Source organism: Micromesistius poutassou (genome assembly GCF_964030765.1).
Source record: "Micromesistius poutassou genome assembly, chromosome: 20".
In the NCBI taxonomy this organism is placed as follows: domain Eukaryota; kingdom Metazoa; phylum Chordata; class Actinopteri; order Gadiformes; family Gadidae; genus Micromesistius; species Micromesistius poutassou.
Genome location: NC_140290.1, coordinates 2,169,425 through 2,182,521, shown reverse-complemented (window position 1 = coordinate 2,182,521; position 13,097 = coordinate 2,169,425). Strand labels below are relative to the sequence as shown.

General features: G+C 44.8%; 26 non-coding genes across 26 annotated transcripts; 19 read left to right on the top strand and 7 right to left on the bottom strand.

Annotated features, from left to right (window-relative positions):
• Positions 1-237: 237 nt before the first annotated feature.
• AC3HAE_036122 (transfer RNA proline (anticodon AGG)) lies at positions 238-309 on the bottom strand. Its single transcript has one exon. It is a non-coding gene; the product is annotated as a tRNA-Pro (tRNA).
• A 588-nt stretch (positions 310-897) lies between these two features.
• Positions 898-969, top strand: AC3HAE_035580 (transfer RNA glutamine (anticodon UUG)). The gene has a single exon. It is a non-coding gene; the product is annotated as a tRNA-Gln (tRNA).
• A 376-nt stretch (positions 970-1,345) lies between these two features.
• On the top strand, positions 1,346-1,417 carry AC3HAE_035579 (transfer RNA proline (anticodon UGG)). Its single transcript has one exon. It is a non-coding gene; the product is annotated as a tRNA-Pro (tRNA).
• A 908-nt stretch (positions 1,418-2,325) lies between these two features.
• On the top strand, positions 2,326-2,397 carry AC3HAE_035578 (transfer RNA glutamine (anticodon UUG)). The gene has a single exon. It is a non-coding gene; the product is annotated as a tRNA-Gln (tRNA).
• A 376-nt stretch (positions 2,398-2,773) lies between these two features.
• Positions 2,774-2,845, top strand: AC3HAE_035577 (transfer RNA proline (anticodon UGG)). Its single transcript has one exon. It is a non-coding gene; the product is annotated as a tRNA-Pro (tRNA).
• A 784-nt stretch (positions 2,846-3,629) lies between these two features.
• Positions 3,630-3,711, bottom strand: AC3HAE_036110 (transfer RNA leucine (anticodon UAG)). The gene has a single exon. It is a non-coding gene; the product is annotated as a tRNA-Leu (tRNA).
• Positions 3,712-3,876: 165 nt separating this feature from the next.
• AC3HAE_035576 (transfer RNA proline (anticodon AGG)) lies at positions 3,877-3,948 on the top strand. The gene has a single exon. It is a non-coding gene; the product is annotated as a tRNA-Pro (tRNA).
• Positions 3,949-4,135: 187 nt separating this feature from the next.
• On the top strand, positions 4,136-4,207 carry AC3HAE_035575 (transfer RNA glutamine (anticodon UUG)). The gene has a single exon. It is a non-coding gene; the product is annotated as a tRNA-Gln (tRNA).
• Positions 4,208-4,583: 376 nt separating this feature from the next.
• AC3HAE_035573 (transfer RNA proline (anticodon UGG)) lies at positions 4,584-4,655 on the top strand. Its single transcript has one exon. It is a non-coding gene; the product is annotated as a tRNA-Pro (tRNA).
• A 784-nt stretch (positions 4,656-5,439) lies between these two features.
• AC3HAE_036098 (transfer RNA leucine (anticodon UAG)) lies at positions 5,440-5,521 on the bottom strand. Its single transcript has one exon. It is a non-coding gene; the product is annotated as a tRNA-Leu (tRNA).
• A 165-nt stretch (positions 5,522-5,686) lies between these two features.
• AC3HAE_035571 (transfer RNA proline (anticodon AGG)) lies at positions 5,687-5,758 on the top strand. The gene has a single exon. It is a non-coding gene; the product is annotated as a tRNA-Pro (tRNA).
• Positions 5,759-5,945: 187 nt separating this feature from the next.
• On the top strand, positions 5,946-6,017 carry AC3HAE_035570 (transfer RNA glutamine (anticodon UUG)). The gene has a single exon. It is a non-coding gene; the product is annotated as a tRNA-Gln (tRNA).
• Positions 6,018-7,249: 1,232 nt separating this feature from the next.
• AC3HAE_036086 (transfer RNA leucine (anticodon UAG)) lies at positions 7,250-7,331 on the bottom strand. The gene has a single exon. It is a non-coding gene; the product is annotated as a tRNA-Leu (tRNA).
• A 165-nt stretch (positions 7,332-7,496) lies between these two features.
• AC3HAE_035569 (transfer RNA proline (anticodon AGG)) lies at positions 7,497-7,568 on the top strand. The gene has a single exon. It is a non-coding gene; the product is annotated as a tRNA-Pro (tRNA).
• A 187-nt stretch (positions 7,569-7,755) lies between these two features.
• Positions 7,756-7,827, top strand: AC3HAE_035568 (transfer RNA glutamine (anticodon UUG)). The gene has a single exon. It is a non-coding gene; the product is annotated as a tRNA-Gln (tRNA).
• A 1,082-nt stretch (positions 7,828-8,909) lies between these two features.
• On the bottom strand, positions 8,910-8,991 carry AC3HAE_036072 (transfer RNA leucine (anticodon UAG)). Its single transcript has one exon. It is a non-coding gene; the product is annotated as a tRNA-Leu (tRNA).
• Positions 8,992-9,156: 165 nt separating this feature from the next.
• On the top strand, positions 9,157-9,228 carry AC3HAE_035567 (transfer RNA proline (anticodon AGG)). Its single transcript has one exon. It is a non-coding gene; the product is annotated as a tRNA-Pro (tRNA).
• Positions 9,229-9,415: 187 nt separating this feature from the next.
• Positions 9,416-9,487, top strand: AC3HAE_035565 (transfer RNA glutamine (anticodon UUG)). Its single transcript has one exon. It is a non-coding gene; the product is annotated as a tRNA-Gln (tRNA).
• A 376-nt stretch (positions 9,488-9,863) lies between these two features.
• AC3HAE_035564 (transfer RNA proline (anticodon UGG)) lies at positions 9,864-9,935 on the top strand. The gene has a single exon. It is a non-coding gene; the product is annotated as a tRNA-Pro (tRNA).
• Positions 9,936-10,707: 772 nt separating this feature from the next.
• AC3HAE_036060 (transfer RNA leucine (anticodon UAG)) lies at positions 10,708-10,789 on the bottom strand. Its single transcript has one exon. It is a non-coding gene; the product is annotated as a tRNA-Leu (tRNA).
• A 165-nt stretch (positions 10,790-10,954) lies between these two features.
• AC3HAE_035562 (transfer RNA proline (anticodon AGG)) lies at positions 10,955-11,026 on the top strand. Its single transcript has one exon. It is a non-coding gene; the product is annotated as a tRNA-Pro (tRNA).
• A 187-nt stretch (positions 11,027-11,213) lies between these two features.
• Positions 11,214-11,285, top strand: AC3HAE_035561 (transfer RNA glutamine (anticodon UUG)). The gene has a single exon. It is a non-coding gene; the product is annotated as a tRNA-Gln (tRNA).
• A 376-nt stretch (positions 11,286-11,661) lies between these two features.
• On the top strand, positions 11,662-11,733 carry AC3HAE_035560 (transfer RNA proline (anticodon UGG)). Its single transcript has one exon. It is a non-coding gene; the product is annotated as a tRNA-Pro (tRNA).
• Positions 11,734-12,505: 772 nt separating this feature from the next.
• Positions 12,506-12,587, bottom strand: AC3HAE_036047 (transfer RNA leucine (anticodon UAG)). The gene has a single exon. It is a non-coding gene; the product is annotated as a tRNA-Leu (tRNA).
• Positions 12,588-12,752: 165 nt separating this feature from the next.
• On the top strand, positions 12,753-12,824 carry AC3HAE_035558 (transfer RNA proline (anticodon AGG)). Its single transcript has one exon. It is a non-coding gene; the product is annotated as a tRNA-Pro (tRNA).
• A 187-nt stretch (positions 12,825-13,011) lies between these two features.
• AC3HAE_035557 (transfer RNA glutamine (anticodon UUG)) lies at positions 13,012-13,083 on the top strand. The gene has a single exon. It is a non-coding gene; the product is annotated as a tRNA-Gln (tRNA).
• The last annotated feature ends 14 nt before the right edge of the window (positions 13,084-13,097 follow it).

Genomic DNA, 13,097 nt, shown 5'->3' with positions numbered 1-13,097 from the left:
GAAAAACATATACTGCTTATTGCATTTCAGCAATGACCTGTCCTGTTGTATTTGCCTCAAGATATCTTCCAATGTTTTATTTCCAATGAAAGCAGGTTTGCGGGTTGATGGCAACTAAGACCAAAGACAAAAATATTCACTAGGCCGCCAAGAATCTTACGATGAGAGTCTGATAGCATTTCAAGGAACATCGGGTGAAACCTTCAAGACTGTGCACAACATTGAGCAAGTCGCTGAGGGCTCGTCCGGGATTTGAACCCGGGACCTCTCGCACCCTAAGCGAGAATCATACCCCTAGACCAACAAGCCACAAAACAGTGAACTGATGTGTCAATTAAGACAATGATTCTTCACTGGGATTTCGACAGGATTTCATGAACGGTCGACCGTGCACAATTACGCACACAACTGAGGGCTCGTCCAACTCATTGCTACCAACTTAAAATGTTCATTCTTCATTCCGACTGCATTAAAGTCTTATTTTGTAAGGCAAAAATAGTTACAGATGCCCTGTGATATAGTGTTGCCGAGTTGTCCAGGGTGCTGGATTTAGGCTCCAGTCCAAGGAGGCGAGCCCACATCCAGCGCCTTGGACAACTCTGAAACACTATATCACGGGACATCTCTCAAGATTTTGTGGTTCGTTTGTCTAGGGGTATGATTCTCGCTTAGGGTGCGGGAGGTCCCGGGATCAAATCCCGGACGAGCCCTCAGTTTCTTGCTCAATGTTGTGCGCAGGCTTGAAAGATTCACCGTACGTTTCTTGCATTTCATCAGGACTCTCATTGAAATCCATTAAACCTGGCCGTTTTCTTGGCAGGCTAGTGAATCATTTTGTCCTTGGGTCTTAGTTGCCATCAACCCGCAAACCTGCTTTCATTCAGTGTAGTTACGGAAGGTTCCATGGTGTAATGGTCAGCACTCTGGACTTTGAATCCAGTGATCCGAGTTCAAATCTCGGTGGAGCCTTGGCGTTAATATGGTCTTCACAAAACAGCAGTATTCCGAGTAGCTTTCGTCTGTCTTGACAGTTTTGCTAGAGTACACCAGATAATTACACTCTGCAATGTTACACTACTCAAACGCTTCACAGGCATCTTACTGATCACAACGTACACTCAGACTCCTTAGACGCACATTAAGGTTAGTGGCCTATTCAACTTCGACTACTGCTTATGATCTAGCATTGATTCTCATTTGCATAATTCACTCCCAATTCGGTTAGTGGGGGTGAAAGATAAACAAAATGAGACCTTTTGTACGTCTTCAATTTTTCTCAAACGCTTGCGCCCCTGCTCATCATTTGACCAATTTCAGAAATTGACATATCAATCCTTTTAGCTGTGGCTCGTTGGTCTAGGGGTATGATTCTCGCTTTGGGTGCGAGAGGTCCCGGGTTCAAATCCCGGACGAGCCCTCAGCTCTATGCTCAACGTTGTGCACAGTCCTTTGTGTCCATGGTTTGTCCCGACCTTTCTTGAAATGCTGAGGGACTCCCATATTATTCCCTTACACCAGGAAATACTCTTGGCAGGCTAGTATTTGTCTTTGGTTTTGGCTAGTTTTTGTCTTTGGTCTTAGTTGCCATCAACCCGCAACCCTGCTTTCATTGGTAATAAGACATATTGGAATATATCTTGAGGCAAATACAACAGGACAGGTCATTGCTGAAATGCAACGAGGAGTATGTATTTTCCACACTTTGGACAATGTTGTATTCATTAATTTATGTCACCGCAGGTTGATTGGTGTAATGGTCAGCACTCTGGACTTTGATTTCAGTGGACCGAGTTCATATCTCGGTGGAGCCTTGTAGATCTTACATTCTTCCCAAACAGACGGTATTCTGCGTATCTTTCGACAACATCTAACACTCTAGAATGTCCCACTACCCAAACGCTATACAGGGATCTTCCTGCTCACAACGTACACTTGGACTCCTTAGGAGCAAATGGTTGACTGCCCTTGCAAGGATTTGAAACAATGCCTCCTTGAACTGGAGCCCACATCCAGCGCCTTGGACAACTCTGAAACACTATATCACGGGACATCTCTCAAGATTTTGTGGTTCGTTTGTCTAGGGGTATGATTCTCGCTTAGGGTGCGGGAGGTCCCGGGATCAAATCCCGGACGAGCCCTCAGTTTCTTGCTCAATGTTGTGCGCAGGCTTGAAAGATTCACCGTACGTTTCTTGCATTTCATCAGGACTCTCATTGAAATCCATTAAACCTGGCCGTTTTCTTGGCAGGCTAGTGAATCATTTTGTCCTTGGGTCTTAGTTGCCATCAACCCGCAAACCTGCTTTCATTCAGTGTAGTTACGGAAGGTTCCATGGTGTAATGGTCAGCACTCTGGACTTTGAATCCAGTGATCCGAGTTCAAATCTCGGTGGAGCATTGGCGTTAATATGGTCTTCCCAAAACAGCAGTATTCCGAGTAGCTTTCGTCTGTCTTGACAGTTTTGCTAGAGTACACCAGATAATTACACTCTGCAATGTTACACTACTCAAACGCTTCACAGGCATCTTACTGATCACAACGTACACTCAGACTCCTTAGACGCACATTAAGGTTAGTGGCCTATTCAACTTCGACTACTGCTTATGATCTAGCATTGATTCTCATTTGCATAATTCACTCCCAATTCGGTTAGTGGGGGTGAAAGATAAACAAAATGAGACCTTTTGTACGTCTTCAATTTTTCTCAAACGCTTGCGCCCCTGCTCATCATTTGACCAATTTCAGAAATTGACATATCAATCCTTTTAGCTGTGGCTCGTTGGTCTAGGGGTATGATTCTCGCTTTGGGTGCGAGAGGTCCCGGGTTCAAATCCCGGACGAGCCCTCAGCTCTATGCTCAACGTTGTGCACAGTCCTTTGTGTCCATGGTTTGTCCCGACCTTTCTTGAAATGCTGAGGGACTCCCATATTATTCCCTTACACCAGGAAATACTCTTGGCAGGCTAGTATTTGTCTTTGGTTTTGGCTAGTTTTTGACTTTGGTCTTAGTTGCCATCAACCCGCAACCCTGCTTTCATTGGTAATAAGACATATTGGAATATATCTTGAGGCAAATACAACAGGACAGGTCATTGCTGAAATGCAACGAGGAGTATGTATTTTCCACACTTTGGACAATGTTGTATTCATTAATTTATGTCACCGCAGGTTGTATGGTGTAATGGTCAGCACTCTGGACTTTGAATTCAGTGGACCGAGTTCATATCTCGGTGGAGCCTTGTAGATCTTACATTCTTCCCAAACAGACGGTATTCTGCGTATCTTTCGACGACATCTAACACTCTAGAATGTCCCACTACCCGAAACGCTATACAGGGACCTTCCTGCTCACAACGTACACTTGGACTCCTTAGGAGCACATTATGGTTAGTCACCTATTCAACTTTGACTACTGCTTATCATCTAGCATTGATTCTCATTTGCATAATTCACTCCCAATTGGGTAGGCGGGAATGAGAGATAAACGAGATGAGACCTTGTGTACGTCTTCAAGGAATGTTGTCTTTTTCTCGAGGGGATTCTAAGCATTTAAGAGAAACATTGTGAGTCCACGGTATTGCCATTTGAGAAATGCATTTCAAAATGCTCATCAAATACAGTTTGTAGACTGGCAGTGGTGGGATTCGAACCCACGCCTCCTAAGAGACTGGAGCCTAAATCCAGCGCCTTGGACCGCTCGTCCAGACTACCACATAGACGACCCTCTCTTAATGGCCTTTCAAAATGATGCTTCAATGCAAATGGTTGACTGCCCTTGCAAGGATTTGAAACAATGCCTCCTTGAACTGGAGCCCACATCCAGCGCCTTGGACAACTCTGAAACACTATATCACGGGACATCTCTCAAGATTTTGTGGCTCGTTGGTCTAGGGGTATGATTCTCGCTTAGGGTGCGAGAGGTCCCGGGTTCAAATCCTGGACGAGCCCTCAGTATCTTGCTCAATGTTGTGCGCAGGCTTGAAGGATTCACCGTACGTTTCTTGCATTTCATCAGGACTCTCATTGAAATCCATTAAACCTTGCCTTTTTCTTGGCAGGCTAGTGAATAATTTTGTCCTTGGGTCTTAGTTGCCATCAACCCGCAAACCTGCTTTCATTCAGTGCAGTTGCAGAAGGTTCCATGGTGTAATGGTCAGCACTCTGGACTTTGAATCCAGTGATCCGAGTTCAAATCTCGGTGGAGCCTTGGCGATAATACGGTCTTCCCAAAACAGCAGTATTCCGAGTAGCTTTCGTCTGTCTTGACAGTTTTGCTAGAGTACACCAGATAATTACACTCTGCAATGTTACACTACTCAAACGCTTCACAGGCATCTTACTGATCACAACGTACACTCAGACTCCTTAGACGCACATTAAGGTTAGTCACCTATTCAACTTCGACTACTGCTTATGATCTAGCATTGATTCTCATTTGCATAATTCACTCCCAATTCGGTTAGTGGGGGTGAAAGATAAACAAAATGAGACCTTTTGTACGTCTTCAATTTTTCTCAAACGCTTGCGCCCCTGCTCATCATTTGACCAATTTCAGAAAATGACATATCAATCCTTTTAGATGTGGCTCGTTGGCCTAGGGGTATGATTCTCGCTTTGGGTGCGAGAGGTCCCGGGTTCAAATCCCGGACGAGCCCTCAGCTCTATGCTCAACGTTGTGCACAGTCCTTTGTGTCCATGGTTTGTCCCGACCTTTCTTGAAATGCTGAGGGACTCCCATATTATTCCCTTACACCAGGAAATACTCTTGGCAGGCTAGTATTTGTCTTTGGTTTTGGCTAGTTTTTGTCTTTGGTCTTAGTTGCCATCAACCCGCAACCCTGCTTTCATTGGTAATAAGACATATTGGAATATATCTTGAGGCAAATACAACAGGACAGGTCATTGCTGAAATGCAACGAGGAGTATGTATTTTCCACACTTTGGACAATGTTGTATTCATTATTTTATGTCACCGCAGGTTGTATGGTGTAATGGTCAGCACTCTGGACTTTGAATTCAGTGGACCGAGTTCATATCTCGGTGGAGCCTTGTAGATCTTACATTCTTCCCAAACAGACGGTATTCTGCGTATCTTTCGACGACATCTAACACTCTAGAATGTCCCACTACCCGAAACGCTATACAGGGACCTTCCTGCTCACAACGTACACTTGGACTCCTTAGGAGCACATTATGGTTAGTCACCTATTCAACTTTGACTACTGCTTATCATCTAGCATTGATTCTCATTTGCATAATTCACTCCCAATTGGGTAGGCGGGAATGAGAGATAAACGAGATGAGACCTTGTGTACGTCTTCAAGGAATGTTGTCTTTTTCTCGAGGGGATTCTAAGCATTTAAGAGAAACATTGTGAGTCCACGGTATTGCCATTTGAGAAATGCATTTCAAAATGCTCATCAAATACAGTTTGTAGACTGGCAGTGGTGGGATTCGAACCCACGCCTCCTAAGAGACTGGAGCCTAAATCCAGCGCCTTTGACCGCTCGGCCACACTACCACATAGACGACCCTCTCTTAATGGCCTTTCAAAATGATGCTTCAATGCAAATGGTTGACTGCCCTTGCAAGGATTTGAAACAATGCCTCCTTGAACTGGAGCCCACATCCAGCGCCTTGGACAACTCTGAAACACTATATCACGGGACATCCCTCAAGATTTTGTGGCTCGTTGGTCTAGGGGTATGATTCTCGCTTAGGGTGCGAGAGGTCCCGGGTTCAAATCCCGGACAAGCCCTCAGTATCTTGCTCAATGTTGTGCGCAGGCTTGAAGGATTCACCGTACGTTTCTTGCATTTCATCAGGACTCTCATTGAAATCCATTAAACCTTGCCGTTTTCTTGGCAGGCTAGTGAATAATTTTGTCCTTGGGTCTTAGTTGCCATCAACCCGCAAACCTGCTTTCATTCAGTGCAGTTGCAGAAGGTTCCATGGTGTAATGGTCAGCACTCTGGACTTTGAATCCAGTGATCCGAGTTCAAATCTCGGTGGAGCCTTGGCGATAATACGGTCTTCCCAAAACAGCAGTATTCCGAGTAGCTTTCGTCTGTCTTGACAGTTTTGCTAGAGTACACCAGATAATTACACTCTGCAATGTTACACTACTCAAACGCTTCACAGGCATCTTACTGATCACAACGTACACTCAGACTCCTTAGACGCACATTAAGGTTAGTCACCTATTCAACTTCGACTACTGCTTATGATCTAGCATTGATTCTCATTTGCATAATTCACTCCCAATTCGGTTAGTGGGGGTGAAAGATAAACAAAATGAGACCTTTTGTACGTCTTCAATTTTTCTCAAACGCTTGCGCCCCTGCTCATCATTTGACCAATTTCAGAAATTGACATATCAATCCTTTTAGATGTGGCTCGTTGGCCTAGGGGTATGATTCTCCCTTTGGGTGCGAGAGGTCCCGGGTTCAAATCCCGGATGAGCCCTCAGCTCTATGCTCAACGTTGTGCACAGTCCTTTGTGTCCATGGTTTGTCCCGACCTTTCTTGAAATGCTGAGGGACTCCCATATTATTCCCTTACACCAGGAAATACTCTTGGCAGGCTAGTATTTGTCTTTGGTTTTGGCTAGTTTTTGTCTTTGGTCTTAGTTGCCATCAACCCGCAACCCTGCTTTCATTGGTAATAAGACATATTGGAATATATCTTGAGGCAAATACAACAGGACAGGTCATTGCTGAAATGCAACGAGGAGTATGTATTTTCCACACTTTGGACAATGTTGTATTCATTAATTTATGTCACCGCAGGTTGAATGGTGTAATGGTCAGCACTCTGGACTTTGAATTCAGTGGACCGAGTTCATATCTCGGTGGAGCCTTGTAGATCTTACATTCTTCCCAAACAGACGGTATTCTGCGTATCTTTCGACGACATCTAACACTCTAGAATGTCCCACTACCCGAAACGCTATACAGGGCCCTTCCTGCTCACAACGTACACTTGGACTCCTTAGGAGCACATTATGGTTAGTCACCTATTCAACTTTGACTACTGCTTATCATCTAGCATTGATTCTCATTTGCATAATTCACTCCCAATTGGGTAGGCGGGAATGAGAGATAAACGAGATGAGACCTTGTGTACGTCTTCAAGGAATGTTGTCTTTTTCTCGAGGGGATTCTAAGCATTTAAGAGAAACATTGTGAGTCCACGGTATTGCCATTTGAGAAATGCATTTCAAAATGCTCATCAAATACAGTTTGTAGACTGGCAGTGGTGGGATTCGAACCCACGCCTCCTAAGAGACTGGAGCCTAAATCCAGCGCCTTGGACCGCTCGGCCACACTACCACATAGACGACCCTCTCTTAATGGCCTTTCAAAATGATGCTTCAATGCAAATGGTTGACTGCCCTTGCAAGGATTTGAAACAATGCCTCCTTGAACTGGAGCCCACATCCAGCGCCTTGGACAACTCTGAAACACTATATCACGGGACATCTCTCAAGATTTTGTGGCTCGTTGGACTAGGGGTATGATTCTCGCTTAGGGTGCGAGAGGTCCCGGGTTCAAATCCCGGACGAGCCCTCAGTATCTTGCTCAATGTTGTGCGCAGGCTTGAAGGATTCACCGTACGTTTCTTGCATTTCATCAGGACTCTCATTGAAATCCATTAAACCTTGCCGTTTTCTTGGCAGGCTAGTGAATAATTTTGTCCTTGGGTCTTAGTTGCCATCAACCCGCAAACCTGCTTTCATTCAGTGCAGTTGCAGAAGGTTCCATGGTGTAATGGTCAGCACTCTGGACTTTGAATCCAGTGATCCGAGTTCAAATCTCGGTGGAGCCTTGGCGATAATACGGTCTTCCCAAAACAGCAGTATTCCGAGTAGCTTTCGTCTGTCTTGACAGTTTTGCTAGAGTACACCAGATAATTACACTCTGCAATGTTACACTACTCAAACGCTTCACAGGCATCTTACTGATCACAACGTACACTCAGACTCCTTAGACGCATGTTAAGGTTAGTCACCTATTCAACTTCGACTACTGCTTATGATCTAGCATTGATTCTCATTTGCATAATTCACTCCCAATTCGGTTAGTGGGGGTGAAAGATAAACAAAATGAGACCTTTTGTACGTCTTCAATTTTTCTCAAACGCTTGCGCCCCTGCTCATCATTTGACCAATTTCAGAAATTGACATATCAATCCTTTTAGATGTGGCTCGTTGGCCTAGGGGTATGATTCTCGCTTTGGGTGCGAGAGGTCCCGGGTTCAAATTTGTCTTTGGTTTTGGCTAGTTTTTGTCTTTGGTCTTAGTTGCCATCAACCCGCAACCCTGCTTTCATTGGTAATAAGACATATTGGAATATATCTTGAGGCAAATACAACAGGACAGGTCATTGCTGAAATGCAACGAGGAGTATGTATTTTCCACACTTTGGACAATGTTGTATTCATTAATTTATGTCACCGCAGGTTGAATGGTGTAATGGTCAGCACTCTGGACTTTGAATTCAGTGGACCGAGTTCATATCTCGGTGGAGCCTTGTAGATCTTACATTCTTCCCAAACAGACGGTATTCTGCGTATCTTTCGACGACATCTAACACTCTAGAATGTCCCACTACCCGAAACGCTATACAGGGCCCTTCCTGCTCACAACGTACACTTGGACTCCTTAGGAGCACATTATGGTTAGTCACCTATTCAACTTTGACTACTGCTTATCATCTAGCATTGATTCTCATTTGCATAATTCACTCCCAATTGGGTAGGCGGGAATGAGAGATAAACGAGATGAGACCTTGTGTACGTCTTCAAGGAATGTTGTCTTTTTCTCGAGGGGATTCTAAGCATTTAATAGAAACATTGTGAGTCCACGGTATTGCCATTTGAGTAATGCATATCAAATACAGGTTGTAGACTGGCAGTGGTGGGATTCGAACCCACGCCTCCTAAGAGACTGGAGCCTAAATCCAGCGCCTTGGACCGCTCGGCCACACTACCACATATACGCCCCTCTCTTAATGGCCTTTCAAAATGATGCTTCAATGCAAATGGTTGACTGCCCTTGCAAGGATTTGAAACAATGCCTCCTTGAACTGGAGCCCACATCCAGCGCCTTGGACAACTCTGAAACACTATATCACGGGACATCGCTCAAGATTTTGTGGTTCGTTGGTCTAGGGGTATGATTCTCGCTTAGGGTGCGAGAGGTCCCGGGTTCAAATCCCGGACGAGCCCTCAGTTTCTTGCTCAATGTTGTGCGCAGGCTTGAAGGATTCACCGTACGTTTCTTGCATTTCATCAGGACTCTCATTGAAATCCATTAAACCTTGCCGTTTTCTTGGCAGGCTAGTGAATAATTTTGTCCTTGGGTCTTAGTTGCCATCAACCCGCAAACCTGCTTTCATTCAGTGCAGTTGCAGAAGGTTCCATGGTGTAATGGTCAGCACTCTGGACTTTGAATCCAGTGATCCGAGTTCAAATCTCGGTGGAGCCTTGGCGATAATATGGTCTTCCCAAAACAGCAGTATTCCGCGTAGCTTTCGTCTGTCTTGACAGTTTTGCTAGAGTACACCAGATAATTACACTCTGCAATGTTACACTACTCAAACGCTTCACAGGCATCTTACTGATCACAACGTACACTCAGACTCCTTAGACGCACATTAAGGTTAGTCACCTATTCAACTTCGACTACTGCTTATGATCTAGCATTGATTCTCATTTGCATAATTCACTCCCAATTCGGTTAGTGGGGGTGAAAGATAAACAAAATGAGACCTTTTGTACGTCTTCAATTTTTCTCAAACGCTTGCGCCCCTGCTCATAATTTGACCAATTTCAGAAATTGACATATCAATCCTTTTAGATGTGGCTCGTTGGTCTAGGGGTATGATTCTCGCTTTGGGTGCGAGAGGTCCCGGGTTCAAATCCCGGACGAGCCCTCAGCTCTATGCTCAACGTTGTGCACAGTCCTTTGTGTCCATGGTTTGTCCCGACCTTTCTTGAAATGCTGAGGGACTCCCATATTATTCCCTTACACCAGGAAATACTCTTGGCAGGCTAGTATTTGTCTTTGGTTTTGGCTAGTTTTTGTCTTTGGTCTTAGTTGCCATCAACCCGCAACCCTGCTTTCATTGGTAATAAGACATATTGGAATATATCTTGAGGCAAATACAACAGGACAGGTCATTGCTGAAATGCAACGAGGAGTATGTATTTTCCACACTTTGGACAATGTTGTATTCATTAATTTATGTCACCGCAGGTTGAATGGTGTAATGGTCAGCACTCTGGACTTTGAATTCAGTGGACCGAGTTCATATCTCGGTGGAGCCTTGTAGATCTTACATTCTTCCCAAACAGACGGTATTCTGCGTATCTTTCGACGACATCTAACACTCTAGAATGTCCCACTACCCGAAACGCTATACAGGGCCCTTCCTGCTCACAACGTACACTTGGACTCCTTAGGAGCACATTATGGTTAGTCACCTATTCAACTTTGACTACTGCTTATCATCTAGCATTGATTCTCATTTGCATAATTCACTCCCAATTGGGTAGGCGGGAATGAGAGATAAACGAGATGAGACCTTGTGTACGTCTTCAAGGAATGTTGTCTTTTTCTCGAGGGGATTCTAAGCATTTAATAGAAACATTGTGAGTCCACGGTATTGCCATTTGAGTAATGCATATCAAATACAGGTTGTAGACTGGCAGTGGTGGGATTCGAACCCACGCCTCCTAAGAGACTGGAGCCTAAATCCAGCGCCTTGGACCGCTCGGCCACACTACCACATATACGCCCCTCTCTTAATGGCCTTTCAAAATGATGCTTCAATGCAAATGGTTGACTGCCCTTGCAAGGATTTGAAACAATGCCTCCTTGAACTGGAGCCCACATCCAGCGCCTTGGACAACTCTGAAACACTATATCACGGGACATCGCTCAAGATTTTGTGGTTCGTTGGTCTAGGGGTATGATTCTCGCTTAGGGTGCGAGAGGTCCCGGGTTCAAATCCCGGACGAGCCCTCAGTTTCTTGCTCAATGTTGTGCGCAGGCTTGAAGGATTCACCGTACGTTTCTTGCATTTCATCAGGACTCTCATTGAAATCCATTAAACCTTGCCGTTTTCTTGGCAGGCTAGTGAATAATTTTGTCCTTGGGTCTTAGTTGCCATCAACCCGCAAACCTGCTTTCATTCAGTGCAGTTGCTGAAGGTTCCATGGTGTAATGGTCAGCACTCTGGACTTTGAATCCAGTGATCCGAGTTCAAATCTCGGTGGAGCCTTGGCGATAATTTGGTCTTCCCAAAACAGCAGTATTCCGCGTAGCTTTCGTCTGTCTTGACAGTTTTGCTAGAGTACACCAGATAATTACACTCTGCAATGTTACACTACTCAAACGCTTCACAGGCATCTTACTGATCACAACGTACACTCAGACTCCTTAGACGCACATTAAGGTTAGTCACCTATTCAACTTCGACTACTGCTTATGATCTAGCATTGATTCTCATTTGCATAATTCACTCCCAATTCGGTTAGTGGGGGTGAAAGATAAACAAAATGAGACCTTTTGTACGTCTTCAATTTTTCTCAAACGCTTGCGCCCCTGCTCATAATTTGACCAATTTCAGAAATTGACATATCAATCCTTTTAGATGTGGCTCGTTGGTCTAGGGGTATGATTCTCGCTTTGGGTGCGAGAGGTCCCGGGTTCAAATCCCGGACGAGCCCTCAGCTCTATGCTCAACGTTGTGCACAGTCCTTTGTGTCCATGGTTTGTCCCGACCTTTCTTGAAATGCTGAGGGACTCCCATATTATTCCCTTACACCAGGAAATACTCTTGGCAGGCTAGTATTTGTCTTTGGTTTTGGCTAGTTTTTGTCTTTGGTCTTAGTTGCCATCAACCCGCAACCCTGCTTTCATTGGTAATAAGACATATTGGAATATATCTTGAGGCAAATACAACAGGACAGGTCATTGCTGAAATGCAACGAGGAGTATGTATTTTCCACACTTTGGACAATGTTGTATTCATTAATTTATGTCACCGCAGGTTGAATGGTGTAATGGTCAGCACTCTGGACTTTGAATTCAGTGGACCGATTTCATATCTCGGTGGAGCCTTGTAGATCTTACATTCTTCCCAAACAGACGGTATTCTGCGTATCTTTCGACGACATCTAACACTCTAGAATGTCCCACTACCCGAAACGCTATACAGGGCCCTTCCTGCTCACAACGTACACTTGGACTCCTTAGGAGCACATTATGGTTAGTCACCTATTCAACTTTGACTACTGCTTATCATCTAGCATTGATTCTCATTTGCATAATTCACTCCCAATTGGGTAGGCGGGAATGAGAGATAAACGAGATGAGACCTTGTGTACGTCTTCAAGGAATGTTGTCTTTTTCTCGAGGGGATTCTAAGCATTTAATAGAAACATTGTGAGTCCACGGTATTGCCATTTGAGTAATGCATATCAAATACAGGTTGTAGACTGGCAGTGGTGGGATTCGAACCCACGCCTCCTAAGAGACTGGAGCCTAAATCCAGCGCCTTGGACCGCTCGGCCACACTACCACATATACGCCCCTCTCTTAATGGCCTTTCAAAATGATGCTTCAATGCAAATGGTTGACTGCCCTTGCAAGGATTTGAAACAATGCCTCCTTGAACTGGAGCCCACATCCAGCGCCTTGGACAACTCTGAAACACTATATCACGGGACATCGCTCAAGATTTTGTGGTTCGTTGGTCTAGGGGTATGATTCTCGCTTAGGGTGCGAGAGGTCCCGGGTTCAAATCCCGGACGAGCCCTCAGTTTCTTGCTCAATGTTGTGCGCAGGCTTGAAGGATTCACCGTACGTTTCTTGCATTTCATCAGGACTCTCATTGAAATCCATTAAACCTTGCCGTTTTCTTGGCAGGCTAGTGAATAATTTTGTCCTTGGGTCTTAGTTGCCATCAACCCGCAAACCTGCTTTCATTCAGTGCAGTTGCAGAAGGTTCCATGGTGTAATGGTCAGCACTCTGGACTTTGAATCCAGTGATCCGAGTTCAAATCTCGGTGGAGCCTTGGCGATAATTTGG